At 42.3% G+C, this 26,906-nt stretch overlaps 2 long non-coding RNA genes across 7 annotated transcripts in view; one reads left to right on the top strand and one right to left on the bottom strand.

The window, feature by feature from the left end:
- LOC309841405 overlaps positions 1 to 26,906 on the bottom strand; it is a 444,569-nt gene that overhangs the window by 240,490 nt on the left and 177,173 nt on the right. The window lies entirely within an intron of this gene.
- LOC309840431 lies at positions 319 to 5,388 on the top strand. Its single transcript, XR_014298594.1, has 3 exons — positions 319 to 727; positions 845 to 1,006; positions 4,255 to 5,388. It is a non-coding gene; the product is annotated as an uncharacterized lncRNA (long non-coding RNA).

Below are 26,906 nucleotides of genomic sequence, written 5' to 3'. Positions count from 1 at the left end.
ACTCGGGTTGGGAGCATGGCCAGGGAAGAAAAGCACACATATGAACCTCACGCACAGCGGTCCTGGGCATCTGGCTGGGATACAAGTTAAACGAGTCTGTGTGGTTTCCCCTCTCAGAACTGGGCACTGCCCAGAACAGAAAGAGTGAATTCAAAGGTGGGAGTGAAGGCCAAAATTTGGGGAGAAAGCAGGACCTCAAGTTTATTGGCATTTGCTTGCTGAGTGGATGCAGCTGGCCTGAAGGCACTGGGTCTTAGGGATCCCCAGGCTCCAGTGCTATGTTCATCATTGTTTTTATTTTATTTTATTTTATTTTATTTATTTTTTTAGTCATTGTTTTTAAACAGGACTTCCTGGATCTGCCATTTTAGTAGAACTGAGTGGTCAGTGTGTTCTAATACACAAGTGTGGGTGATCTTTGTCTTCAAAGTAACTAAAGCCCTAGATGTTTTGGCCTGGTCTCTGATGCCTTGAATCACATTGCACAGGCTCAGTTCATTCTGCCAGAAAGGAAGGGGCGCTGGGCCCGTGTGCCAACAAACGCCCTTTTCCCCAGCCCCTGGAGCCCTGCCATGCAGTCAGGAGTGGGGCTGACTCGGCACTGTGGCTTCAGACTCTGGGGGCTGTCACCTTCTGCAGCAATGACATGTGCTCAGAGTAAAGATTCTTTGAAATCAGTGGCAACTATTTCCAGGAGGAGATGCTAGTTACTCATTTATTTTTTAAGGTATGTTTTGGAACCAGATTTTCCCTCCTTAAGAGGCAAGGGGAGGTTTGGTTTTTTTTTTTTTTTTTCCCCCTCTTAAACTTAAATTGTCTAATTTCCTCTATTTTTTTTTATCAGTTTGCCAACAGAAGCCTTAAGTCTTCCCGAAGCGACTGCTCCTGAAGTACGGTGTGCCTCCCTCCTGGAGGCAATGTGATATCGTGAAAACCAGAGAGGGTTTTGAAAGCAGATGGGCTCTGTGTCCGGCCTGCCTCTGACTCCCTCCAGCTGTGACGGAAGGTAAATCATTTGACCTCTCTGTTCCTCAGCTTCCTCTTCTGTAGAAGGGGGAAAGAATATCTATCTACCCCATGGTGTTACTCTGGAGATTAAATGACAGTGAAGATAAAAGTGCTTAGTGCCTGGCGTATATTAAGTGCTCAAAAATAGTTCTTCAGTTTTGTTTGTTCATTTTATTCTGTGTCATAGAGCACTGGGCAAGATATCAATTTGAAATCGAGTTCCCTAAGAGTCAATGAGGGGAAATGGGGCCAACTGGCCAATCGGGAAAATTTCCCCTTATGTAAAAGAGCAGATATTTACAATACAAGCATGTTTGGATTTGTGCTGTGGGTTTGTTTGGTTTGGTTCATGTTTGTAAGTGCAAGATGCAATGTGAGTGTGACCATCAAGAGGCCAGTCTGCTCCTTGCCCTAGAGATGTACGTGCTGGCAGGTCCTGATTTTGTAAGACAGTCCATCAGATGGTGCCAGGAGAATGCACGCACTTCCCCTGTTAGCAGTTCCTGCAAAGCTGCCATTAGAAGGACTCAACACTTTATTCCAGAGTCCTCATTCCAGAAAAAGTGATTTCATGCCCAGAATAAAAGTCTGAAAACTATGTTTCCTCCCTGGAATCCCAAATACATTACTTCCAGAAAATCAAGAGAGCTAAGTGTTTCTTGACTATTTCTTCAGATATGAAAGGTTCAGATTACTTCTGCTGGGTCAATGGAAAAGCAATTTTAAGTGCCCCTCTCAGCTGTGGTCTACTAAAATGGTTCTCAGGCAATTAGCAAGCCTGAGAAGACTCTAATTAGTTGTAGACTAATTAGACTGGTCAGGATGGCCGGGGTTTTGCTGCGCTGTGGGGACCAACACAGGCAAAGAGAGCCTTTGGGCCTCAGCACCAGACTTGTGGCTGATTCTGCCAGGCTCCTGGAGTGGGTTTTGGCCAGCCAGACCCAGCTCACAAAAGGCTTTTTTTTTTTTTTTTTTAATATTTTTATTACTTGACAGAGAGACACACAGTGAGACAGGGAACACAAGCAGGGGGAGTAGGTGAGGGAGAAGCAGACTTCCCGATGAGCAGGGAGCCTGATGCGGGCTTGATCCCTGAACCCCAAGATCATTACCTGAGCTGAAGGCAGACGCCTAATGACTGAGCCACTCAAGCGACCATCTGTGGACATTTTTAATGCTGTGTTCTTGGTTCTGTGGTCTAGAGAGTCATTCAGAGAGGACTCATACTTTTATGGGAACCTAATAAAATGATACGTTATTTTGCCCTCTACGTTAAACATCCTTGCTTTGTTTCCACAACTCTCTTTGCTCTCTCTCATCTCTGGGTCTTACACATGTTCTATCCTCTTCCTAAAATAACTTTTCCCCCAAATCTCTCCTTCACAAAATTCTCTTCTTCACTGAACAGAATGCATTTATTCTTTAAGTCTAAGACGGATACCGCTAAGATGTGGATTACGTGTCACATGCTCTCTCTTCCCCCAAAGCAGATCAGGGATACAAGATCTTCCTCTGGGGCCTGGATCACCCTGAACTTCCTGTATCGGGCACCCGGTGCAGGGCAGTAACTGCATGTGCCTGCAACCCCTTAGCCCACGGGCCCTGCGTCTGTGCAGTCGGCACCGGTCGGCCTCATTCCCATGAGATTCCCAACACTCTCTCCGGGCCCAGCTTACCCAAGTGCTCACTGACACGGGCCAGCTTTTATGCAGTCTGAAAACAGGTGTGCCCAGCTTATTTTTAGTCTCCTCCAACTCAAAAGCTAGGCCCTTGAAAAGGGACTGACAACATACGGAAATGACCAAAGACAAAGATTTTACATGAAGAGTTCAGTCTACTCCACCACTTAGTGGCTTTATGCATACCCCCCAGGCTCAAGGGACCTTGTTGGTCAAAGAGGAATAATAATGCCTTTAAACATGTGAAGATATGTGTCGAGGGCGGATGCTCCAGGGGCCCGGAGATCCGTCAACCGCAGAGCTTTGCAAAATGGCGCCTGGCAATTTGCCAGAAGGTGTGTCTAGAGTGACTGATCGTAAACAGGAAGTACTACCTATTGGCTGTTGAACTATTGCTATGCTGTGGGAACTTGGTAACAAGCTTAAGATTGGTGGATGCAAAAAAAAAAAAAAAAAAAGATTGGTGGATGCATATCGCTGTCTATGCTGATTGGCTTAGCTCCCCTATATAAGCGATGGCCATATGAACTAAAGTAGCGCCCTTTTTTGAAACCCAAGTGGACGGGGAGTCGTTATTATCGCTGCTGGACGGCGATAAAATGGTGGCCCGTATGGGGATCCCCCTTTCTCCGTTTCTAACAGTGCACTGAGGTATGTGAGGAATTTATTTAGAAGAAAATTCTGGCCAGAGAAGTTTTAGGAAAGTTCACTGATTATAGTGACGATTGCAACGCTCACTGTTTTAGTGACAATAGCAGAGTAAGCTCACTGTTTTAGTGACGATAGCAGACTAGTCTTTTCTTTGCTTCTTGACTATTTATTTCTGATATACTGTGGGTTCGGAGGTCTCCAGAGTGTGTGTGGAGGGGCCTCTGCGGGAGTTGCTGGAGGCGGGTGGAGCTCCTTTGGGAATGGGGGCTGCTTGGGCGTTCTTGCGTGCCCTGGGGTCGTGGGGCAAGGCCTGGCGCCTTTGGACTGGAGTGGTCTGGCGCAAGCTTCCTTGTCTGGAGGGCAATATCTTGTGTGGAGGATGGCAGATCAGGATGGCTATGCGGAGGCTGCTCGCCGTGGTGCGGGAGCTGGGAATGGAGCTTGGAATTTAGAAATGCTGACTGGTACAGGACAGTTTTCGGGAAATCAAAATCAGATCAATTTTCCACCTGCAGTGTATTTGCAAATTGCTACTGCTGCCGCTAGGGTGTGGAAAACCATACAAGGCACAGGTGATTTACAGGGTCAATTGTCAAAAGTTATCCAGCTGCTACTTACCCCACACTCTTAACTACTAATTTATTATGTAACTCCTCTTATAAGCACAACTTTTCCCAGGTGTTTGAAGCAAGTGTTGAAGTGCAGACTTGTTCTGGAAGTGTCGCGTTTTTGCCTACTCCTGTTTGTATTCACCCCCCTTTTATGTTTCTTGTCAGTAACAGTACAACCATTTCTAATAAGTTGAATTGTACGCTGAACACTTGCTTCCTTACACAATGTTGGAATGCTACAGGCTTTTCATTTGCTATGATAATGCGTATTTCAGTGTTTTTGCCTATGCCCGTCTCTGTCCCAGAGGGAGACCTTCCAGTTTTGCTCAGACATAAGAGACTTTGGTATCACCGCTGCCGTGGTGACAGCTGTTGCCGCCTCCGCTGCTGCCGTCGCTGCCGCTGCTACTGCACTTGCCATTGCTATTCCTACAGCCAAGGAGATTAATCAACTGTCTACGAATACCGCAGAAGCTCTACAAACCCAGAGTGAAATTAATGGTCATCTCAGTGCGGGTATTCTTTTTGCTAATCAGCGGATTGACTTGCTACAAGAACAAATGGACATTGTAATACAACTACTGTAGGATGCCTTCGCTCAGATACTGGACTCTGCATTACTCCAGTTGCATATGATAACCTCACTCGAGCAGCTAATTATTCCAGGGAACTATCCAAGATGCTTACAGGCAACTGGAGTGCCAGATTCGAGAATCTAACAATACAGCTTCGTGCTAATATTGTTAACGTTAATGCCAGTAAGGTAGAAGTAGCTTCAGTATCTCAATTTGTTGCCTTTATGAAAAATGTTGTAGGATGGGGGAAGCAATGGTTTGGGTTCATATCCATGGGTGGATTGCTGATATTTGCTGTGGTGTGTTGCTTATGGTGCATTTGCCCCATGATGAGGATTCGTAAAAGAGACACCATTGTCATCAAACAAGCTCTGTTATCCATCGAGTCCGGACAGTCACCCCAGGTATGGCTCAGTATGCTGGATCGGTAGTCAAAGACGGGTAAGATCGTAGGCAGAATATACCAACCTAAAACAGGACATGATCCTATAAGCATCATGATCCAATAACAGGTAAGGATATTCTTGGCCTTGCGACAACCTAAGACAGGCACGACCCCTGCTGAGTCTTTCCTTCTACCATAAAACAAAAAGGGGGAACTGTCGAGGGCGGATGCTCCAGGGGCCCGGAGATCCGTCAACCGCAGAGCTTTGCAAAATGGCGCCTGGCAATTTGCCAGAAGGTGTGTCTAGAGTGACTGATCATAAACAGGAAGTACTACCTATTGGCTGTTGAATTATTGCTATGCTGTGGGTACTTGGTAACAAGCTTAAGATTGGTGGATGCATATCGCTGTCTATGCTGATTGGCTTAGCTCCCCTATATAAGCGATGGCCATATGAAATAAAGTAGCGCCCTTTTTTGAAACCCAAGTGGACGGGGAGTCGTTATTATCACTGCTGGATGGCGATAGATATGAAGCTCTTTTCAGTTCCTTTCAAGATAAAGGATTTTATTCCACCAACATACATTATTATCAGTAGGAAGGAGGAGGCATAGCAGAGAAGAAGCATAAGGAGACAGAACAACCCCTAACTGGTTCTTCTGTGTCCTAGTGTTTCTGATCTGTGCAAGCATGTAAATATTATAAGTGACATACAAACTGTACAATCTGGTTTTCTCTAAGCGGGTCACAAACTGAAATAAAGTTCACATCTTTTAGATTCCGACATCACTCCTTATTGGCAAGTGGTTTGGGACTAGGGGAAAACTTTGGGGTGGGATTAGAAAGACGAAAGCCAAAAACAGACTAAAAAAGCCAGAAAGAAAGAAAGAGCGAGTGAGCAAAAGCCATCTCAGACCCCAAGCATCTACACACCAATGTTTATAGAAGCTTTATTTATTATTGCCAGAACTTGGAAGCAATGAAAAGTCTCTCAGTAAGGGAACCCATAAATGAACTGTGGTACCTCCAGACAATGGAATATTATTTAGCACTAAAAAGAAGTGAGCTATCAAGCCATAGAAAGACATGAAGGAACGTTAAGCACATATTATTAAGTGAAAGAAGCCAATCTGAAAAGAGGACATACAGTATGATTCTAACTATGTAACATTTTGGGGACAAACTATGGACACAGCAAAGTGAGCACTACTTTCCAGCGGTCTGGAGGGACAGTAGATGGGATGAATAGGTGGAGCCTAGAGGAATTTTAGGACAAGGAAAATACTCTGTATGATACCATAATGATGGATACATGTAATTCTGCTTTTGAACAAACCCACAGAATAAATAAATAACACTGAAGAGTGAGCCATAATGTAAATTATGGACTTTGGGAGATTACAATGTGTCCTAGGTTCGTCAGTTATAACAAATGTACCAGTCTAGTGGAAGGCTTTAGATAATGGGAGAGGCTGTGTATGGGGAGTGTACGTGAAACCCCTGTTTCTTCCCCTCAATATTGCTATAATATTGCTATATTGCTATAAACTTTAAATTTCTCTAAAAAAAAAAAAACTGAAGTCTTAAAAACGAACCCTGCTTTACTTGGCAGGGTTACTATAAAATTAAATTAGCTAATATTTAGCCAAACCCTTGGAGTAAAGAGTAGCTGCTTGGTATTATAGCATTTTAGCTAAGAAGCATTTCTTCAGCAGTGCAAACAAACCAAAAATGTGTACTAGATTTCAAATCAGACAATGTTCTCAGAGCACAGGTGGCTTCTCAGTAAGCTTCTTACCATTTACCTCAGTATTGTACTGGAGTTTGCTTTGGGAAGTATCAGTGACCAGTAAACACGGACTTGCTTGTCTATAAAGGAGCAAACAATAGAAACCAAATGGCTCAAATAAAATGTCCTGGGAGAACACAGTGGTGGTTGTAAGGACAACTCACAACATCAAAGATAAAGCTGGAGAACCAGATCTCCACAAGGACGGAAAACATTTCAGCTCCGACGTCATAGGAGCAGAAACTGCCTGCCATGGACATATGTGTGTGGCTCAAAGTCTGAAAAGCTTTAAACAACATTGCTGTTGATCAGTGTTTTCACCATTTAGTATCACCTATTAGTATTCTGACTGAGTTATTTTAAGGAAGTGATTATCCTCCCACTGGCTGGTACAGCTTTGAGTAATGGTCCTCACTTTTTGGTTCCAAGTATGATTATCCTAAAATCTGGGAAGGGAAACAGAGCAAAGTCCTGTGCATACAATTTTTAATATTCTGCACCTGGGACTCACTTGACTACTATTGAGTGGTTAAGAATAATGAATTCTAGATGTTAGTTGACAATGGTCATTTTTCCTAGTTACTGGCCTGGAAGGTGGATTTGTTTTACTTTAAATAGTATTGATTAAAATATAAATTTGTCACGAGGTTGCCTATTATCAAAAGACTAGACAGGTTTCTTAAAATTAATTTTGAGTGGATGGACATAATTGAATTGGCAATTGATAAATTATGGGGAAAAATCAATAAATACTAAAACTTTTAGTGGGCCGAGTATTGAAGTACCACTTGAAGGAGAGCCTCTGATTTCCGTCCTACCTTATCCTTAACACCTGTCTTTGAGATACGCGGGCTGCCTGGGTGTTCTGATGCTCACACACTGGGATGGTTTCCAAGGAGATGTGATAACAAATTCTGTCAAAGTCGCATGGGAGTCAGGCTGCTTAGTAAGCAATGCTGCATCACTCCTTTGTAAGCTGGGGTGTTGCCTTAGTTTGTGGGGGGGGGGGCTTGTTTTAGCAAACTGAATGCATGTAAAATTGAACAGGCTCCGTGTCTGGACCATATTTGGTTGAAGCCTTGTACAGCACAGGACAGTCAGCATGACAGAGGTCAGGCCCCTCTGGACCATCAGGGTCCTTCCTACACACTGGAGGTGTTAGTGCCAAAGAGAACATTCCTGTGTAGAGCGGTCCTTGTGCACGGCTCCAGATTTTCTTAGCCGTCTTCTTCCGCTAGCCCTGATATGGGAACCCATTCCAATGAGGCTTCAACCAACTTCATGCAGGCTTCACCTGCCAGCACCCACCCAACCTTGCTGCCTACAGCATCTCTGGAAATGTGGAGACACAGAGGACAGGAACTAATGAACAACTGCCGCCCCATTCCTGGGTGATTATAATTTCCTCAGAATGTCCCATAGGGTTAAGGTTCACAGTGGTCAATTCAATATCCATCCTTTTGATTTTCCTCCTTCTCTGTTTTGCTCCCTTGTCCCTCCTTTCTGTCCCCTGGGATCACTTTCTAAGTCAACTACCTGCACACAAGCCTCTCTCAGGTTCTGCTTTGGGGGAGAACCCAGGCCAAGACAAGTCTCCCAAACTGTCATCAAAAATAAGACTACTCATCTTCATCAGGTCCCCTAAGATCAGGTCCATAAGATTTTCTCTTGTAAGATTTACATTTAAAGGAAAGATTAGAATAATTCTGTTTCATCACAGATATTCAAACTTTTACATCCACACACAAAAAAATAACTTTCCTATAAATGGTACTTCATGTGTTCAGAACTTGACTATAAAGCACTTAAAGCTGAGTTCTCGTTGTTTCGTAACTTCAGGGCAACCTTCCACTGGAATCTGGAGCCCCCCAGGGAGTCATACTAGACAGAGAATTGGCTCACAACCCTGTGAACAAGGTTATAGAGCCCAGGATCGACAAAACCACGTTCTCATTACTAAAACATCAGGGCCTACTGATTTAAAAGATAAAGCAAAAAGCAAGTAGTGATTTGTGGGCTAGGATGAGGGAGGGAATCTAGTTAAAGGGATTATGGACCCATTTATTACCAAATTCACCAGATTTGTCAGAAGACTTGTTGTCATTAACATTCCCTACATCATGTTAGGCTCTATAAGGGTAGAAAAATAATAAATGTCTTCGGTCTTCAGAGAATTTGCAGTTGAGTTGGGAGAAAGCAATTGGAAGACAATGTTTGACAGTGAAGAGAATCAAGGCCTAAAGTTCTTCACAAGACTGAGTTTTCCATGAAGTAATAATGAGGATACAATAAGGGGGAACAGAATTTTACCTAGAAAGAATCTGCAGAAGAATCTGCATTAAATTAGGAAATGACTGAATTTGGTTGGTAGAAAGGTCAAGGGGGTTATATGAACAAGCATGAAAAATCATTCATTCAGCCACAGCACCCACTTTGGGCTAAGCACTCAACTTGGTGCTGGGGAGCTATCGATGAATAGGACACATTCAGTCCCCAGCCCCGGGAGCTGGGAGCCTTGGGGGAATTCATGAATGAGCTAGGTCTGCATTAAGCCAATGGCCATAGGACAATTCTTGCTCTGAGGAGTCCCTTAAAAGTGAAAGAAATGTTGATAATTTTATGATAAGTTTTTTATTTTTGAGGGATAAAATGTGTCAGTTGAGGATAGAAGTCACCTTTTGTCATTATTTTACATTTCAATTCCATGACATACATTTCTTTCTCTGGAGAACTAAGAAGTTCAACCATCAGACAGCTATTTCATTGATCAATAAGTCCTTATGTAATTTTTTTCTTTCCAGAAAAAATAAATGAGGACAACATTCCATATTGATATTCAGGACTTCTCACTTATTGCTCTACTGATCAGAGTCTCAACAGATGCATAATTCTATCTGCTAACTAAAGCCCTTTTCAATAATAGCCTGGTTTTAGGCTTTAGGTAAATAGCAATTTCAGAGATTCCCAAGCAAGATTTATGCCCAAATTCTCTCGAATTACTGCAATTTTTCAACCCGCCCTTTCAAATCAGAGATAAAATGAATCAGAAATAAAATGACTAAGACTACTTAGAGTTATAATAGGGCATAAGCATTTTTCTTATCATCTATTGAACCAGAGTCTTAATGAGTACTTGAGACCTAATGGGGTGTCACTGGCAATAGGATCTAAATGCTCTCTTATCTCCTCCAGTGCTGCACTGCTAGTGCTCCATTGTATATATTCCAAAGATCAGGGGAAAGCACAGAACTGAGCTGGTAGTCATCGTTTTATTGCGATGAATGTTGTTTCTTTTTGAAGAGCAGAGAGAAGTAATTTGTGTGGATGATGGTTCCTGACTTCTGATTATATAACAGAGTTTGTGTGAAAATGGAAATTGATTTAAAAGCAGTTGGTGGCTCTGTCTGACATAAATTTGATGAGTGAAGGGAAAAAAGACTCTGACGATGTCAAAGTCGATTTTTAAGAATTGACAGTGCGAAAGCTTGGAGAAATTTCATTTTGATCGGCTCAGTCCAGTGACTGGCACCCCAGCCCTTGTCCTTTTCCTAATTAGCCTTATTCTCTGGTTCACAAACTGGAGACAGGTCATGCAAAGGAGTGAGAAATGTCTACAAGTTCAGTTTAACCTTTACCAAGAGTCTACTGAATATCGGGCACTGTGCCAAAAGACAGAAATGCATCAGTTTGTTCATTTAAAAAAAAGAATCCTGACGATAGCTCTGTGCCTGGCTCTGGGGATGCAGTCATGAGTAAGACATGGCCCCTTGGGAGAGGAGATTCTAGTGAGAGGCCCAACTTCAAAAGTTGATGGATATGGCCATCATATACTTTCAGGGATAGCCCTTATCCTTGAGAATCTGATGGCCAAATGGAAGAAGTCAATGGATATGGGAAGACAGAGACCAGCTGGAAACAGAGGGAGCCAGAAGGCCAAGAGTATGTAGTCAGGGGCTATTTCAAATTTACCTTGGCTTACAATTCTTGCTCCTTTGGTTTCTGGACTATCGACTTTGCCATCTGGTGATAGTCTACAGATCCTTTCATCACAGAGGTGCTTACAGTCTCCTTTCTTGATTTGCGCATAACTGTATAGTCCAGGTCAAGAATCTTACAACTTGGGGTGCCTGGGTGGCTCAGTGGGTTAAAGCCTCTGCTTTCGGCTCAGGTCATGGTCTCAGGGTCCTGGGATTGAGCCCCGCATCGGGCTCTCTGCTCAGCAGGGAGCCTGCTTCCTCCTCTTTCTCTCTCTCTGCCTGCCTCTCTGCCTACTTGTGATCTGTCTGTCAAATAAATAAATAAAATCTTTAAAAAAAAATTTTTTTTAAAAAAAGAATCTTACAACTTTTATCCTTCGCTGTTGAACATGGAATAAATATAGGGAACCAAGCAAAGTCTTGGTATGAGGATGTGCAGAGAGCTCAAATCCCTCTAGAGAATTTTCCAGGGCTAACAGGTTGATGCTACTTATTCCGAGATGCTTAGAAACCCACAAGCAAAGGTAGGTTCACCTGTTCAGACCCTTGAGTCTTAATAGGGCCACACCTGCAGATTTGTTCTTTCCATCTCCCCAGTTAAAGCTACTGTTACCCACAGCTAACCTACTCATACCCCCTCCCCTTCTGTTCTGAGAGGGACTGGGGACAGATGTGCTGTGAAACAGATAAGAGAGGTCACTTTCTGAGCTTTTGTCAGAGCTGAGCCCTTTGAGCTAAGCCAGAGAGCTCCAGCTGCCTCCTCCCGTGAGTCCGTATGCATCATACACTCAGTAAGGCTTCCCCACGGTCTGCAGGTCAGCCTGGTCTCCAGCCTCTGACTTTCCCTGGAGGACCAGTGGGGCAGGGGATCCCAGCAACCCAGTTCCCAAATTTGCCCCTTTACTTAAAAAAAAAAAAAAAAAGTTGGGGAGAGAGACGAAGCTAAGTTTAAGACAAAGTCTACAAAAACAACAACAAGAAAACCCCCTACTTAACGCACAATCCTAAAAGCATGTTTTCTCCACTAAGTCCATAAAAGAGATAGCTTGGTTTCTCTGTCTGTTGTTCTTTCTCTTGTAGTCTCTCCCCATGACTTTCTGAGTAAATGCTCAAATTATTAATTGTGGCACCAGCCATGTTTTTATTATTTTTAAGCCAAATCTCATGAGAGAACTGAACACTCAGATTTCACTTCATGTCACGGAGTAAAGGGAGGAGTGGAAGTGCACAAAGGAGCCTAAGCTCAGGGAGCAGACGGCGGGCCCAGGCCGGCGGCTCGGCATGAACACACCTTGCCTCCTACCCCTGGACCAAGAGCTGGTCTGCTGGAATGTGGCGGTGCGGATCCAAAGAGAGATTTGGTTTCTCTTTTGTTACTGTGAAAATAGTGAAAATCAATATTTCACAAGGTGCTATTCTGAAAAAGAAAGCAGGTATTTTTAAGTGAGCAATTATGGCCTGGTAACAAAATTAAACATAGGGTTTTTCACTCTAGGGTGTAAGGGCCTATGACAGAGCTGTACCTGTGGTAGGTCATAGCTCCTCTAAGGGTTGAGGGGAAAAAGCCCAAGTGTGTGTTTGGGATATTGAGGATGAATATGCAAGAAGAAAGAAGCAGGCTATTTAAGGAAAGAAGCATGAAGCTGGTATGTTGTAGTGATGAATGGCAACTTGATATGCTGTAAAGAAATTTTTGACCTTCTTTTTTTTATTCATTTGGCAGGTATGTTTTTGACACCTCTTCTGTGCTAGGGACGACAATGCTGCCAAATAGAGTGATGGCCAAAACGCATTCTGTCCCTCTTAACTTTCAATATACAAACTAATTTTAATGAAAGCATCTTAGGCCTAGTTACAGAATGAGAAAACACATCAAAGGACCATTTGCAATGAGTAGTACTGAAGATGGCAGGCAGCACAGAGCCTTTCTCCCCCCAAAACTACAACTACTTGCATCTTGTGCATTCTGGGTCCCCCTCTGTACTCCTCTTAAGGTATGTAGGTCCAGACAGGTGCAGCTGGGCTGATCCCTGCTGTAAGTAATCATGACTGAGCTGTAGGGTGGAAAAGTGTCTTGAATAGATGGGTTTACTAGGAAATTCACTTTAGATCCCAACTAGCAACAGTGTTGAAGCATCATGCACTATTAATGACTATCACCATGGCCCATACAATAAAAATTAACAGAGCCTTACAATCTGTAACCTCCTTTCTTAGATACTAAAAAGTATCACATAACTATGACGCAAATACCTGTGGAGTTGATATTGCAATCCGTTTTATGAATGACAAGAAGGGAGCTTGTTCCCGTTGCCACATGTTAATGGATGAGCCAAGCCAAGATGTTTATTACACCCTTGGGTTCTGTCCACCATAACATGACACCCTCCACTGAGTAGTAGTAAATTACTTAGAAATCCAACTGTTTAACTTCCTTAAGTATTTCTTCTATGCCTGAACATTGAGGTATTTTTACTGGTAGCCTGAGTAACTCTTGAGAAATTTTTTGAATGAAGGTGTAAGAACAATTCTGCCAAGGTGAAAATTAGACTTCAGTGGTGGTATAGGAGATTATCATCTCATTCACTCCTGTGAAGTGATAAAGCATGAAATGAAGTGGCAGGGAAAATATTTCCAAACCTTGCCATTTGAAAGGCTACAGTAATACTTGCTGATTATAAATTTAGCATAGTGAGATTCATTTCTCTTTTGAAACGAAACCTTTTGGAGGACCGAACGTTGAGACTTTTGAATGGGAGAAATTGATTTCCCCACAGTTTCACTATTTGGTTGTATCAGTTACGAGCTAGTGAGTTCCCAAGGTGAACAAAAGACAATTTTTGGAAGCACCAACCATGGAATTTCCCATCATTCCCAACATGGTTCTGTCATCCCCTTGCTTAGGTAGCACCCCTGTATGTAGAGCCTCCTGCTGATGCTTTAAATACATTCCTTCTCTCATGGAAGCCACATAATCATCTTGCCAGAGAGCTTAGGGGACATGTCCTTGGCCACAGGGCTAGTAAGTAGGAAAGCTAGGACTGACACCAGGGGCCTGAGGGCTACATACCCTAATACTAATGGTTTCACACTTTGTCCTTCAGAGGTACCTTGGGACACTGGAAGGTCTGAGAGAAACAGGGCTCAGGCTAGCCATCACTCCTTGCAGAGTGTCCCCTCGGTTTACCTTTTTTATATATGGTGGTGTTCCTCAAGTTCAGAGCTTAAAAAATTGATAGCACAACTTAGATGCACAAGGAAAAGGCAGTTTCTTTATTTGATCTGTAGCTATTTGGGTCCCCATTCAAAGCCTCATCTGATGGTAACAGAGAAGAGAAAATTAGATAAGTGTCCAGAGGGGTTTAATTTTAATTTAATCTAAACATTTATAAGGGTTTTTGTTTTTGTTTTTTAAGGTCCACTGTTTCAGAGAACTACCTTACCCCCCTTTCCATCTTTGGAAGCCTTCTGGGTGTGCTGGGGGGAGGGGTGGGTGCCTTTCCTGTCCACAGCCGGGGCCATGCTCTTTGATGGCCTGGGTACCAAGCACCCAGATACTCCCCAATGCTGAAACAACTGGGCTTCATACTTTCAGCTCCAGCAGGCTCCTGGCAAAGATCCCTGGCAGAAATGGCCTCCTTCTCACGTAACCCTTTGGAGGTCTGGCTATGATTCCCCTTTGTGACTGGTCCAAGCAGCCAGCTCTGCAGTCTTTATTAATGGAGAGACACCTCAGCCCCAGGAAGAGGACCCCCTCTGGCTAAACTGGCTGCTTAAACCAAGTTAGACAATAAGAATTTCCTTGCTGGTCTTCATAAATCTGTTCTCAGAAAAGTTGTGAGCAGAATATCCAGTTACACATAAACTAAGAATGATTGTTTTTCCTCATTTGGTGAATCAGCAATTTGATTATGTTTGTAATTGAGGTGAACCAAAATATGCAGAGTGCTAGTACCAGAAAGTGCCTTGAAGGCCCGTCCATGTCCTTCCTCCCCCCCCCATGCAGGATGAAGAACGTGAGGCCTGGAGATGAAGCCGTTGGCCATGGTCACATCCCATTACAGGAAAGGTAGAGCCTGACTGAGGTCTCCAGAAATCGGGTCCAGTCCTGCACAGCCCTGCCCCCCATCAGTGATAAACCTGCCTCAGTGAGAATGGCTAAGTCCCATCCCTAGCACTGGGGCATGAAAGTTAGACACGCATCCACTTTTATGTAGTTACCCCATCTGAGAAAATACCTGTGATTTTTTTTGACACATCCCATTTCTCTAAGAAATCTCTTGATATGAAAGGGATTAGGTACATTTCTCTTTGGGTGATCTGTCCCTAAGTCTCTGACATTTCTGGAAGGCATCTGAGTGACCAAGATTGAGAAGAAAATGGCGGTGTGCAAACCTGCTCATAAATTTTTTTTTTTTCAGTTCTTTATTCGCTGCAGCTTTAAGATAATGCCACCTTTGGGGAGCATGACAGAAGATTTTCAGCAGAAAACATATCCAGTAATGAGAAACATAAAAAAGCACTTCCATGAATACAAACTTATTGCCTAAATATTGTATCTTCAATTTCCTCCTAGTGAATTATCCAAAATAAAATGTAAAAGTGATTATTTTGGGAATGAGAGATCATGCTTTGGGGGTGGAAAGGTGGGGGTGGGTTTTCACAAAGATATTAAATGGCTATTAAAAAACAGGAGAATGTTCTAGATTAGAAGTGCCTTTTCTCCTACAGTGCAGACTACTGACCCTGGGTTCCTATAGGAAACAGAGCCTGAGGGAAATTTTATGAGCTGTGGCCTCATACAGGAAGGTAACCCTGGGGGAGCAAAGCAGGGAGAGAAAGAGACGGAGGTGGAGCTCAGTGGGGTTGGATGGGAGGACTCTGTGGAAGCTTGTTGTGCGCATTTGTTTTCTTCTCCAGATGCACACACTTGCCTGGCTTTCAGGACCATGGGATTCTTTGATGACTTGTGCTGCTCCCAAGACCATGGAATCAGAGGCCTCCAATTCTATACCTCCTCCTGGTCAGAATCCACCTCACCAGGCACCAGCAACGCCTCATTTCTCCTGGGTTGGTTACCTGCCTTCCCAGGCAGCCTGTGGGGAAGCCCTAGTAGCAGTGACCTATTCCAGTAATAAAAAGGTATGAGGGTCTCTCACTGGGGATTGTTCTGGGTTGAACTGCTCTCCCTTCAGATGTTGACTTCCTAACAACCTCCCCTCCCTCCCACCTCAGAACCTGACCTTATTTAGAAATGCAGTTGTGGATGTGATTAGTTCAGTAAGATCATACTAGAGTAGGCTGGGTCCCTAATCCAATACGTCTGGAGTTGTAATAAAATGGGAAAATCTGGACACATTTACACATATCAAGGGAAGACAGTATGAAGAGACACAGAGAGAACACCATCTATGAGCCAAAGAATGACTGCCTGAGGCTACCAGGAGTTAGAGACAAGGCATGGGACAGATTCCTTGTCATAGCCTACAGAAGGAACCAATCCTATAGACATCTTGACCTTGGACTTCTGGTCAACAGAACTGTGAAACAAAAAACATCTATTGTTTAAGCCCCCCAGTTTGTAGTACTTTGTTCTCTGTTAGGAAATTAATACAGGGAACTTCCCATTTCCTACCCCCATCCCATGGCATGCCTCCTCTAGCCTTCCTCTATTTTGTTTAAAGCTTCCCCTTTTAAAACCGGATTATCCTCAAAGGAGCTTCACTTGTACTGTATCAAGGCATCGTCCCCCTCCCAGAGGTATCTGCATTGAAATTTTATGTCATTGTGGCACAAAAAGTATTATCCTCTGTCAAGGAAGCAATGAAGCAGGGAGGTCAAAAGCATAGATTTGGCAATCAGAAAGAACATTGCTTACCGTTCACTCACGGCACAACTTGGGGAAAGTTCAAGGGCCGTGAATTCCTTGTCTGTTAAGTGGGACATTGATGTTCCTCACTTTGTTGGATTAAGTGAAATTGTAAAAGTAAAACACTTAGCACAATTCCTGACACATAAGCCCCTCAGTTAATGAGAGCTATTAATAGTAGGAGTTATTAGGGGAGTTTCCGGCATTGAGGAGCAGTGGTTGGCGAGTACTTCTGGAGTCTTTTCAGCTCTCTGAAATTAGACCAGACGGCTGTCTACTCAGTTACATAACTCTGGAGCCACTGGTCTCATCACCATGAAGCCAGATAACTGCATGACCCTTGTGTGACATGGAGTTTAAAAACATACAAGATTTTAACATTGAAATGATAGGGTTTGATAAACCACAAGATGTAAGTGATACTCAAGAAGTCAGTAATGTCTCCTGTATCTTCTAGAAGGCAATGGGGAGGTCTGCAAATACAGGTCAAGTACTAAGGGCCAGTGATACCCAACACGGAACTCAGAAGACATGTCTCTCTCATCACCCAGGTGACCCAGTGCCAGGGTCCTAGTCTCTTTGAGCTTTAGGTTTCTTGCCTGTAAGGTCTCATGGAGGATGGTGTAGTTGTTGACAAATATTTTGTGAAGTATTTATAATTCCCCACCTTAATCATATCAGATTTGTCCCTATGATTCGCTTTGACCAATTGAAAGTGAGCGGACACCACGGCCCTGCCCTCAGGTCTTTCCCTGCCTCTGCTGTCATGAAAGTACATGATAAGCTGGAGTTTCTGTCGGCCTGCCCTGGGTATCTATAATAAGAAGTTCACCTTACTAGTCTGAGGTGGGTATGGACCATAAGCAATAATCCGTGCTATTTTAAGATAGTGAGAATCAGGGTTATTAATTTCCAGAGCACGACCCAGCTCTTCAGGGCTGATGCAGGTGGAAATCATCCATCCGCATCACAGGGCTCTGATGAACAGCTTTGCAAATACAAAGTGTGCTGCAATCCCAAGACAATAGATGAGGCAAAAAAGGAACTTTAATTTCCATGACATATTCCCTATTCCCATCAAAGAAATTATGTGATAAAAAACTGAGTGTTAGTAGAAGGGGAAAAAACCCACTGATTGGCCAACCTTCTTTCTCTCAAAGCAGAAGAAAGAAGGAAATACGAGCAGAATTTCTCACAAGTGATAGAAAACAGAGCACATTGGGAGCTTGCTTAAATCAGGCTGTCCTCCCACCAGCTAACTCAAGTCTCCACATTTAATTTTTGCCTTTTCTGCATGTCTCAAATGCCTGCAAAGGCTACCTGAAAATCAGACTTCTCTCTCTCTTTTCTTTCACTAAGCTGCCTTTGTTTATCTTTAAATCTTTCTTTTTTAAAAAATTATGTTCAGTTATCATATTCATGTTTCTTTTATATTTGAAAGGAAACCCATCAAATATGCATAGGAAGTCCTAATTTTCTAGAGAAGAAAAGAAAAAAAAAAGGAAAGAGAGAAGGGAGAGAGGGAGGAAGGGAAGGGGGAAAGAAGGAAGGAGAGATAGACCAAAGGGAAAAAGGAAGAAACAGAAATCAATTATTTAGAAGGTATTCATTCATTCCCTTGTAAAGTACATAATATGCATTATTTATTGTATAAAGAGGTAACATGGGCCTTTTTATCCATGTGATTCATTCACCAAGTGGTCCATTTACCAGAACTCCTAGAAGAAACTCCCATTTGTTATCCTCAGTGAAGAAGGTGTTAGCAAGGGACATTAAAGGACAAAAAACAAAAACAAAAACAAAAACCCCAAACACAATTTACCTAGTATTTTGCTTTCATATTTATATTTGAATAGGTGGATGCCCCAAATCCTGGTAATTCATTTCAACATGACTAATGAAATCACACAGAAGACTTCACCCAGAAGTACCTAATTTCCTCATTGTCTATCCTGTTTCATTCACTCCAGAGGAAAGATATTAACTCACAGATCTTTTTTCCCTGAAGGTCCCCGAGGAGATGGAATTGCTTTTTTTCTTTTGAAAAATGTCTCCCATTCGACTTGCACCTTGCTGGGAACAAGGTATCATTTGTTTTAAAAGAGAGGGAGCCTCAAGTCTCCTCTCTTTACAATTTTTGCTGAGTTATAGGTTGAAATTAAAAGAAAATAAATGATAATGTTAACCATGAAGGCTGCTATTACAGAGAAACTGAGCAGGAGAACCCCGGAGGAATCGTAGCTCAGAGATGGGCTGTTTTAGGACATCAGTCAGTCCTGGCCTGTGCACTTGGAAATGTGCAGTTTCTGGAATGAATAGGCAAGGCCTTTCAGGAAGGTGTGGGACTCGACTGAGTTCCTGGGCCACTCTCATTTGTATTAAATTACTTCTTTTGAGGGGTTGCCCTTCTTGACCCAGACATAAAAGATGCCTCCTTATTTAAATCAGAATACAAAATTGACAGTTGATCTGCATCTTGCAAGTGGAAAAAGAACACGTGGACACAAGTAGACATCTCACAGGGGCAATCCTTCTTCTTTTGGAGATACTGAACAAAAAGCAAGGTTGATGCTTCTCTCATTTGGCCTCCAGAAATTGCCTCTGAAGAACTTGCACAAGGAGGCCAAAAATGTGGAGAAGACAAGACACAGACTAGGAAAAAATATTCACAAAATTCATACCTGATAAAGAAGTGTTATTCAAAATATACAAAGAACTCAAGCAAAAACCAAAACCAAAAACATGAACAACCCAGTTAAAGACTGAGCAAAAGATCTGAACAAACACCTCACCAAAGAAGATATACAAATGACAAATAAGCATATGAAAAGATATTCCTCATCATACGTTCTTACTGAACTGCAAATTAAAACAACAGGAGCCACCACTATACACCTATTAGAATGGCCAAATCCAAAACACAAACACCACAAAATTCTGCTGAAGATGTGAAGCAACAGGACCTCTCATTCTTTGCTAGTAGGAATGGTGCTGCCACTTTGAAAGACAGTCTGACAGTTTCTTACAAAACTAAACATACTCTTACTATGTGATCCTGCAATCATGCTGCTTGGTATTTTTTTACCCAAAGGAGTTGTGCAAAAGCCTGCATGCCAATGTTAATAGTAGCTTCTTCATAATTGCCAAACCAATATATCCTTCGGAGGTGAAAGGATTAACTATAGTACTATAGTTAGACTTTCAATATAGGTGAAAGGATTAACTATGTTCCTCCACAGGATGGAACAGAACTGAGAGCTAAAAAAAAAAAAGGAGGGGGGCGCTATCAGGCCATGAAAATACATGAAAGAATCTTAAATGCATATAACTAAGTGAAAGAGGCTAATGTGACAAGGCTAATATGGTATGGTTCCAACTACATAACATTCTGGAAAAGGCAAAATCATGGAGACAGTAATTAGGCCAATGGTTTTCAGGGATTCAGGAGGAAGAAGAAATAAAACATAGAGAAATTTTGAGGCAGTGAAACTATTCTGCATGATACTATAATGGCAGACACGTATCATTGTACATTTGACAAAACCTAAGAATACCTAACATCAGGAGTGAACCAGAGTGTAAACTGTGGACCATGGGTGATGATGCTGGGTTGGTGTGGGCTCACAGGTTGTAACAAATGTTCCACTCCAGTGGAGGATGCTGGTAATGGGGAGGTTATGCATGTGGTTGGGAGGGGGGGCAGAGGAACATGGGAAGTTTTTTCACTTTCTGCTCAATTTTGCAATGAATATAGAACTGCTCTCCAAAATAAAGTCCGTTAAACAAGTGCCATCTTAGATTATGAGCTACCTTTACCTTTGAGTCTTCTTTGCTTCCAAAAACCAGGTTTCTCAACTTTGAAGTATTTTTCCCCTAATTCCATAAAACTTTCAAACATACTAGAAGCTCCACCCCCACAAATTCTCCATTTAATTTTTTTTTTTTTAACTTTTTATTTTTTATAAACATATATTTTTATCCCCAGGGGTACAGGTCTGTGAATCACCAGGTTTACACACTTCACAGCACTCACCAAAGCACATACCCTCCCCAATGTCCATAATCCCACCCCCTTCTCCCAAACCCCCTCCCCCCAGCAACCCTCAGTTTGTTTTGTGAGATTAAGAGTCACTTATGGTTTGTCTCCCTCCCAACCCCATCTTGTTTCATTTATTCTTCTCCTACCCACTTAAGCCTCCATGTTGCATCACCACTTCCTCATATCAGGGAGATCATATGATAGTTGTCTTTCTCTGCTTGACTTATTTCGCTAAGCATGATACGCTCTAGTTCCATCCATGTTGTCGCAAATGGCAAGATTTCATTCCTTTTGATGGCTGCATAGTATTCCATTGTGTATATATACCACATCTTCTTGATCCATTCATCTGTGGATGGACATCTAGGTTCTTTCCATAGTTTGGCTATTGTGGACATTGCTGCTATAAACATTCGGGTGCATGTGCCCCTTTGGATCACTACATTTGTATCTTTAGGGTAAATACCCAATAGTGCAATTGCTGGGTCATAGGGCAGTTCTATTTTCAACATTCTGAGGAACCTCCATGCTGTTTTCCAGAGTGGCTGCACCAGCTTGCATTCCCACCAACAGTGTAGGAGGGTTCCCCTTTCTCCACATCCTCGCCAGCATCTGTCATTTCCTGACTTGTTGATTTTAGCCATTCTGACTGGTGTGAGGTGATATCGCATTGTGGTTTTGATTTGTATTTCCCTGATGCCGAGTGATATGGAGCACTTTTTCATGTGTCTGTTGGCCATCTGGATGTCTTCTTTGCAGAAATGTCTGTTCATGTCCTCTGCCCATTTCTTGATTGGATTATTTGTTCTTTGGGTGTTGAGTTTGCTAAGTTCTTTATAGATTCTGGACACTAGTCCTTTATCTGATATGTTGTTTGCAAATATCTTCTCCCATTCTGTCAGTTGTCTTTTGATTTTGTTAACTGTTTCCTTTGCTGTGCAAAAGCTTTTGATCTTGATGAAATCCCAATAGTTCATTTTTTCCCTTGCTTCCCTTGCCTTTTGCGTTGTTCCTAGGAAGATGTTGCTGCGGCAGAGGTCGAAGAGGTTGCTGCCTGTGTTCTCCTCAAGGATTTTGATGGATTCCTTTTGCACATTGAGGTCCTTCATCCATTTTGAGTCTATTTTTGTGTGTGGTGTAAGGAAATGGTCCAATTTCATTTTTCTACATGTGGCTGTCCAATTTTCCCAGCACCATTTATTGAAGAGGCTGTCTTTTTTCCATTGGACATTCTTTCCTGCTTTGTCAAAGATGAGTTGACCATAGATTTGAGGGTCTATTTCTGGGCTCTCTATTCTGTTCCATTGATCTATGGGTCTGTTTTTGTGCCAGTACCATGCTGCCCATTTAATTTTTAAAGAAATATTGTAAGTACCTATTAGGACTAATCATTGGGTGATGCTCCAGTAATATGGTATTTCACTGATAACATTTCTTTTTTTTTTTTCTTTTTTTAAAAAAATATTTTATTCATTTATTTATTAGAGTGAGTGAGAGAGATAGAGAGAGAGCAGGCAGAAGCAGGGGGAGTGGCAGGCAGAGGTAGAGGGAGAAGCAGACTCCCCGCTGAGCAGAGAGCTCCATGCAGGGTTCCATCCCAGGACCTTGAGATCATGACCTGACCTGAAGGCAGACGCTTAACCGACTGAGCCACCCAGCTGCCCCCCACCCCCTGATAAATCTCTAAATTCTTAATAAAGTGTAGAAATCTTAAGAAGAGAATGAATATCTAACAGTTTTATGAACTTTCTAAACTCTATATAATATCTTACTGTCAAAATATCTGCATTTAGGTTTACATTTCACGTATTTTGAATCATCTAAGCTGTCTTCTTCCTATCTCTCTAACATTTCTTTTTTATTTTGTAAAATCTAAAATCTGTATTTCTCTTAAAATAGATGGCTATCTTAAACTTGTCAGTGCTTTTTTGTTATTATACAAAATATTAAGTATAACATATAACACATTTAAAGATAATATATAATACTTTATTATATAAAATATATAAAATAATAATGCATCTTACAGTTTGCATTTTAGATTTCACAAAACATGGTAAAACGGTAAACCAAAAATGTGCAGCTTTAGCCCAGTAATGAAGACAGGCTGAATAAAGAGTCATGCAAACAAAGTTACAATAATAGCTGTGATTGGTGCTTTGAAAGGATGGTACATGGTGCTGTGAGAGATCACTGGGGAACTAGGAAAGGTTTCTCGGAGGAAGTGGCAATGGTCTGAAGACTAAGAACTGCAGAAACAGTGAAAGTGAGCTAGATGAAGAAGAGGATGAGGAGGCAGCGCAGAGAATCTGGGGCATGGAAAGGTCAGGGCCTAGAAGGAGAACAAGTGACAAGGGACAGTGTGATGTGCAGTGAGCCTGGGGAGGTGGAAAGGCTCCTTTGAAGCACCAAAGTGAAAATGTCAAATAAACAGTGGATTGTACAGGTCAGGAACTCAAGGGGATTTCTGGGATAGAAATGAAAATTGCTGAGTCATCTGAATCAAGGTTGTCATAAAAGTCCTGGGTGAGGATGACATAACCAAGAGATGGGATTCTTGGGCTGCACTTTAGAATCTTCTGGGAGGCTTTTAAAAATCTCAATGGCCAGGCTGTCCACAAAACTAATGAAATAATGATCTCTGGTAGATCCCAGAATCACTTATTTTTTTAAGGCTACCCACGTTTGAGCACCACCAGCCTGGAGAGAAAACAGAGCAGCAAATGAGAAGTCACTAGAAAGAAGAGTTGAGAATTCTGATATTTAATAGCCTGGTGGAGGAGAAAGAAGCTGCGAAGGAGACAAAGAAGGAATGGCCAGGAGATACGTGGGAAAATTAGGAGACTGTTGAGTCACAAAAGTTAAGAGGAAAAGGAAGCAGTTGTCAGTCAGCAGTGCTGAATGAATCTGAGTGAAATGGGTAAGGCCTGAAAGCATCCTTTGGGACCAGTCACAGGGAGGTCAATGTCAACCTTTGCAGGAGCTGTCTGTTGGTATGATAAGAGTCAGAAGCCAGATGATGCTGAGGACAGAGGTGGAGGTGAGAATACCAAGGGACAGCTTTTAGAAATCTGGCAGCAAAGTGGAAGGAGGTTGAGGAGATCACGGGATAAAGAAAGCTGTGTCTTGTTTTTGCAAATGAGAACTGAACATGTTTGAAAAATAAAAGAACAGCTCCAATACACAAGAGACAATAGCATGCATTTGTGAGAAGCTGGGGAAATGAAAACCCAGACATGGATGAAGGGACCAGATTTGGACAAGGAGCAGGAATGGTTCCTCTGCGGTAATGGGAGGGAACGGAAGTTAGGTGGGAGACACAGAAGTCAATCTTCATGTGCAGGAGTAGGAAGAGAAAGGAGTTCTTGTGCAAATTTCATCTTGCCTATGAAAGCAGCTCAAAAATTCCTTATTAACCCACATCCTTAGTTTGGCTTCAGAAGTTAACATTTCTCATCAGGCCAGTCTTCTGCTTGGGCTGCTTTCCATGTGTGCTAATTATATTATTGACTGGCATTTCCTACAACAATCCCTGCTCATATAACCACCACTGATTCATTAAGTCATGTGAACAGGAGCTAGTCCTTAGCTGACTAATTAGGGGTCATATCCCTAAAGTTAAAACACATACACTTAGCCAACAGAGGGCTGCGTGGTGCCCACCCAGCACCAAATATTGCACTGACTGCTGAGGACAGAAAACAGAAAAAAAACAAGATGGAGAATTTGAAATTCCCACTCACTGTGCCCTTATCCCAAGAGACTCTTCATCTAGATGGAAAGCTAATGGTTAGTAAGTAACTCACAATGATTAAAGAGTCAAATCACTGTACAGGTATTCTAGGCCTTTTAGCATAGGTGTTTCAAAGGCACTATCCCAAGAGGAGCTTGGCTTCATGTGTGGGGGCTCTTTGGGGCATAAGAGCTTTTGAGAATGAGACACTTTTCTTTCTTTTCTTTTTTTTTTTTAAGATAGAGAGAGAGGGGAGCACCTGGGCGGCTCAGTGGGTTAAGCCTCTGCCTTCAGCTTGGGTCATGATCTCAGGGTCCTGGGATCGAGCCCCGCATTGGACTATTTGCTCAATGGGGAGTCTGCTTTCCCCTTTCTCTCTGCCTACTTGGAATCTCTCTGTGTCAAATAAATAAATAAAATCTTAAAAAAAAAAAAGAGAGAGAGCAGTAGGGAAGCGATAGAAGGAGAGGAAGAGAGAGAATCTCAAGCAAGGCTCCAGGCCCAGTGCAATGTCTGATATGGGCCTGGATCTCACAACCCTGAAATCGTGACTTGAGCTGAAATCAAGAGTTGGATACTTAATTATCTTGAGCTACCTAGGCACCCTGATAACACAGTACCTCTAAAGGAATTGTTACCCAAGCACTGAAAGCCTTTATTACCAATGTTTGTTGGAATGGAGGGCAGTAGTAGTTTTAGGCTGCTCTAGAAAATCAGACAAAAAATTACTTCCTCACAGAATTAGAAAATCTCCTGGTTAGGAGAATCCTTAAAGGTGATCTTCTCTAGTCTACCATCTAAAGGTTGAGAGTCTCCACTGGCTTGAGGAAAAGATGGTTGGAGGCTGATCGTAGAAGACTAGGGGTTGGGGGACTAGGGACAGGAGCTGGAGGAGGGGAGGGACCTCAAGGAGGAATGCTAGACAGGGAGAGCACACTCCTAGCCCACAGGCCACCCCTCCTCCTACACACACATATACTGGACTTTCTTTCATTCTTTTTTCTTCTTTGGCCCAGTTGGGATTACAGTCAATAGAAAATGATTTTTTATTTTTATGAAACAAAAAGAAAGTATTTTCCTGTATTATACTTACTTCTTTGCACATAATAAGCACATAATATTAATAACTGAATAAAATAACAACCCCAATGACCTTCTCTGCCAACTGATAAGTGAACTAAATATAAGTATATAAGTATATATATATATATACTTATATATATAAGTATAAATAATAAAAGTATAAGTAATATAAATAATAATATAAATAACATCATGCCCTTTTCCCAAAGTGGCCAGGACTGTTCACAAAATGAGCTTTGTCTTCTGTGCCATGAATTGTGGTAGAAGAATCAGAGATCATATAATAATGCCTGCCCTTGGAAGCTCATAGTCTATTAAAGCTACAACACAATGTAAATATTAAAACACAGTGATAAATGCTACTGTAGATGTATGGTTCATTGATCACTCTCCCTCAATGGGTGGGTGAGCATGGTCCAGCTGATGTGGGTGGGCCCAGATCGGCTACAGAAGCATAGAGCAAGGGTCAAGACCAAGAGAAAGTGCCAAGATTTGCTGAATGGGAGGCCATGGGTTGGTAAGCCAGGGAAGTGAGTCTAAACCAGAAATGATAAGAAGGGGGGCATGAGATAGATGCCAGGAACTAGAGCAAAGCCCCAGAACTCAAACCCTCCGGGAAATGGGGCCTGGGAACCACAGTTCAATAGGGATGCAGAGAAATATGTGGGTTATTCATATGAGGGTTTTACCCAGTCTTGCCTTCCTGACCTTCCCAACATTTGGAACAGGCAGAATTGGCTCCATTTGAAACAGTGGAGTTGACAGATGAGAAAAGAGCATTCTGAAGTAGAAAAACTGAAGATTCAAAGAAAAGTTCCTGGTGGTTTTAGGTGAAGCAGATGTTTTAGAACTGCAGAATGCCTGGGGCCATGCTCTTTGGGGAGATGACTTCACATAGGGCCATCACTGCCAAAGCCTGAGATACCATGCTGTGAGTGCTCCGTATGAAGAGATGCTCCAATAGCCTTCGACTCTGTAGGGAAGACTCAGTTATGGACTAAGCGGCATGTACTCGTCACATGCTACTGGCTGTTAATACTCCCAGTTATAGATATGCATAATAAAGTTACACCAGTCTACAACTTTGAGACTTATAGATGGAAGTGGAATTGATTTGATTGATCAGATAATTCTTATTGATATAAAAGAAAGATAAGCTCTGGTTCCCCCTTCTTTTTAATGTGCCCATTAAGAACTTGATCTTTTTTGGAATGAGCTAGATGAACATATATCTTCACCAAGAAACAGAAAGTTAGGAATTCTCTTAGATGCCACGGACAGGACTTTATCATTATGAACTATTATGAACAGTGGTTTTAATAGACACCTGACCCCAAATTTTAATTATCACCATTAAGAGAGGCTTTGAATCCACTGTCCTAAAACTAAAGCTATTTTAGGAAGATGCCTAACAGAGCCAGTAACCCCAGAGCAATTAGCTGCATTGCTGTATCTCAAAGGACATTTCATACCTATTTTGTCTTGAAAAGTATTCCAAGAAGCTAAA

This window comes from Mustela nivalis (genome assembly GCF_964662115.1).
Source record: "Mustela nivalis genome assembly, chromosome: 9".
In the NCBI taxonomy this organism is placed as follows: Eukaryota; Metazoa; Chordata; class Mammalia; order Carnivora; family Mustelidae; genus Mustela; species Mustela nivalis.
The sequence above is the reverse complement of the archived record's forward strand: the minus strand, read 5'-3'. Positions and strand labels throughout refer to the sequence as shown.